This window comes from Piliocolobus tephrosceles, chromosome 18, assembly GCF_002776525.5.
Source record: "Piliocolobus tephrosceles isolate RC106 chromosome 18, ASM277652v3, whole genome shotgun sequence".
In the NCBI taxonomy this organism is placed as follows: Eukaryota; Metazoa; Chordata; class Mammalia; order Primates; family Cercopithecidae; genus Piliocolobus; species Piliocolobus tephrosceles.
Genome location: NC_045451.1, coordinates 28,254,249 through 28,258,333, shown reverse-complemented (window position 1 = coordinate 28,258,333; position 4,085 = coordinate 28,254,249). Strand labels below are relative to the sequence as shown.

Here is a 4,085-nt window from a genome sequence, read left to right as displayed (position 1 = left end):
ACTAGAAAAGAACAGCATGGGATGTGGACTTCCTCTATGTCGAACTGATAGAAAAACAGAATATGCTCTTCACAAGGAAAGGCATGAGAAGATAATTCTTATAAACAAACTTCTCACTGAAGTCTTGAAGAGTTTTACAGAGAACATAATCATAAAATGGCTAGAGGTCATTTATAGGACATGGTAATGGATTCCTTTGTATTACAATACCTGCCTCAACTATAAACACAAATCAAATATAAACACCCTTGGAAAGCTGTGATTCTCTCAACCAAACATTCCTCTGGTACCACACTCAGCTGCTAGTGGCATTTGGATGCAAAGGTTTAACTCGTGCTAATCTGGACAAGCCAAGACGGAGACTCTGATTTGGAGACTTCACAGACACTACCGCCAGTGGGCTGCTGCTATTTCTGCTACCTCCAGACGCCGCTGGTGGGACCCATTTAGGTCTCTTGCTTTCAGCTGAAGGACTGCGTATTTGTAATGGTTTCCTAGTGGCATCTTCACTTCTTTCTTTTTAATTTCTTTAACTTTACTTTTTCTCATAGAGAAGTCTTCGTCATTATCCTCACTCGCACAAAAATCAGAATCATCCTCAGAATCTTCACCAGGTGCAAAGTCTGGTTCAGTGTCATTAGCACTATCACTATCACTGCCTTCCAGAAGAAACTTCCTCTGCTGTACTGCAGCTTTAGATGCTGCTTTTCTTTTCCTTTGAACACCACCAACATCATCTTCCACAGTAATCTTATCCAAATCTAAATAATCACTGGCTACACTGCAATTAGAGACATGAGGAGACTTATTCATTGTTTCTGTTTTACTACTGCCATGTTTTTCAATGCTTTTATCTTGAGACTTCTGCACATTAGTGGTGACTGTTGGAAGTTCCTTCACTGATAAAGCTAGTGCAGCTTCTAAGTCTCTCTGGTAGAGTTTGTCATCTAAAGCCATCCTTTTTTTAGGAGTTTTCTCTTGTATTGGGATTTCTTCTTTCTGGAGATTGCTCAAGTTAGGTTTTGGTTGATCTTGTTTTAACTCCTTTGGTGTTGTTCTGGATTTCTTGTTTAAAGGTACAGTTGCAGAAACAAAATCATCATCACTGTCAGAGTGGTCAAACTGTGAGCAATTGACTGGTTTCTTATGTCTCACAGGCTGCACCATGGTCCCTTTCAAGGCTCGATATTTACAGTTCTCAAATTCTTGTTGGCTTCAGCAGCGGTTTCAAGTCGCACCCAAAACCAGACTTCAGCGCCCTCCGCCTCCTCTACCCTGTATTTTCAAACTTTTAAATCTCAGCCAACTGGATGACATAAAATACGATATTTTGTATTTCCCTGATGTCCAATTATTTTAATTGATTTATAAGTACTTTATTTTAATATTAGCAAAATTTGCTTTTTCTCTGTCAAATATGTTATAACATTTCCACTAGTTTGTGGTAGGTCTTTTGATGTTGTATACCATATTATTTTGTTGAACAGGTGGTTTAAGTTTTTATTTAGGCACATTTATCACGCTTTCTTCTATTGTTTCTGTATTTCTTACCCATTCTATGGAAAAAATAACTGCTTTCTTGTACCACTGTTTTTGTTCCACTTCTATTATCATCTTTGGGATATTTAATTATTATCTTTTGAACACTTAGTTATTATCTTTGGACTTCAGAGCCAGATAATTAAATTAACCATAATTTTTCCTTCATGATATACTTTCATTCTCATGTATGGATGACTTATATTTAGTTATTTAGTTTCAGTAATGCAGAAATCATCAAAACTCACAAGTCAAAACATTCACAATAAGTAACAATTTACCATATGATTCCTTGTATCCCATGCTCCTTGCTACCCAACACCATCAGAAATAATTATTATCCTGAATTCTGGGTTCATCACCTCTTTGCCTATAATATCCTTAAAAATTATTTATTGTAATATTTGCATTTATTTTGACTAACAAGTAAAAACTGCTTATATTTATGCTGTACATCATGCTGCTTTGTTATATTTATACAGTGTGGAATGATTAAATCGGTAATGCATGTATCCCTCACCCCATCTCCTTATCTTTTGTATATATGTGGTGAAGACACTAAAACTTATTCTCTTAGCAATTTTCAAGTATACAGCATATTATTACAAACAGTAGTCATCATGATATACAGTAGAGTTTTGGCATTTATTCCTCTTGCCTGAGATTTTGTATCCTTTGACCAACATCTCTTCTCTCCTCTCTACTTCAAGAGATCTACTTTTCTACCTTTTGCATGTTAGTGAGATTATGTGGTTTATGTCTTTCTGTGCCTGGCTTATCTCACTTAACATAATGTACTCCAGGTTCATCCATGTTGTCACAAATGGCAAAATATCCTTTTTATGGCTGAAAAGTGTTCCACAGTGTATACATGCCATTTTCCTGATTCATTCATCTACTGATGAAACAGGTTGATTTCGTATCTTGGCCATTGTGAATAGTGTTGCAATGAAACTGGGAGTGCAAATCTCTCTTCAGCACACAAATTTCATATTTATTGGGTATATACACAGTAGAGAGATTGGTGAATCATATAGTAATTTTATTCTTAATTTTTAAAGAATATCAATACTGTGTTTCATAATGACTGTACTAATTTACATTCCTGCCCCTAGTTTACAAGGGTTCCCTTTTCTCTACTTCTTCACCAATACTTATCTTCCATCTTTTTGTTAATAGCCATTCTAATAGGTGTGAGATGAGATCTCATTGTGGTTTTAATTTGTATTTCCTTGATGATTAGGAATGTTGAGCTTCTTTAAATATACCTGTTGGCCATTTGTATGTCTCTTTTTGGAGAAAAAAACAAACAAACAAACAAAAAAAACATCTATTCAGGTTGTCATTTTTAATGCAGTTGTCTTTTTTTACTGTTAAATTCCTTATGTATTTTGAATATTAACCTCTTATCAGATTTATAATTTGCAAAATTTTTTACATTCTGCAGTCTGCCTCTTCGGTCTGTTAATGGTTTCCTTTTCTGTACAGACACTTCTTAGTTTGATGTAATCCCATTTGCCCATGTTTGTTTTTGTTGTCTGTGTTTTTGGGGTCATATCCAAAAAAATCATTACCCAGAACAAATGATATTAAATTTTTCCTCTATGTTTTCCTCTAGTGGCTTTATACTTTCAGATCTTACATTTAAAACTTTAATCTATTTTGAGTAGATTTTTATATATGGTGTGAGACAAGGGTCAAATTTCATTCTTCTGCATATGGATATCCAATTTTCCCAGCACCATTTATTGAAAAGACTGGCCTTTCCCCCTTGTGTTCTTGGCATCTTTGTCAAAAAAAAAAAAAAAAAAAATTGACCTTAGATGTGTGGATTTGCTTCTGGGCTCTCTGTTGTCTTCCATTGGTCTATGTGTCTGTTTTTATGTTGAGAGTATACTGTTTACATAACTATAGTTCTGTAGCAGGTTTTCATTACTTACTGTGATGCTTTCAACTTTGTTTTTGGTTTTTGTTTGTTTGGTTGGTTTTGTTTTGTTTGCCCAAGATTGCTTTGGCTATTTGGTATCTTTCGTGGCTTCACATGATTTTTAAGATTTTTTTCTATCACTGTGGAAAATATCAGTGGAATTTTGACTGGGGTTTCATTAAATCTGTAGACAGTTTGAGTTAGCATAGACATTTTAACAATATTAATTCTTCCAATTCATGAAGACATGATATCTTTCTATTTGTGTCTTCTTCAATTGGTCTCATCAATGCTTTTCAGTTTTCAGTATACAGATATTTCACCCCATTGGTTATAAATTATTCCTGATTTTTTTGTAGCTATGGTGAATGGGATTATTTTCTTATTTTTTGAATAGTTTATTGCTAGTATATAGAAACACTGCTGATTCTTACATGTTTTCTATCCTGCAGCTTTACTCAATTTGTTTTCTATCTCTAACAGGTTTTGAATGGAGTTTTTAGAGTTTTCTGTATATAAAGTCTTATCATCTGCAAACAACTTGACTTATTTCTGATTTGGATGCCTTTTATTTCTTTCCCTTGCCTAAATACTCTAGCTTAAACTTCCAATACTATGT

General features: G+C 34.3%; 1 pseudogene; it reads right to left on the bottom strand.

The window, feature by feature from the left end:
• Positions 1-295: 295 nt before the first annotated feature.
• On the bottom strand, positions 296-1,167 carry LOC111539566 (annotated as a pseudogene).
• Between the last annotated feature and the right edge of the window lie 2,918 nt (positions 1,168-4,085).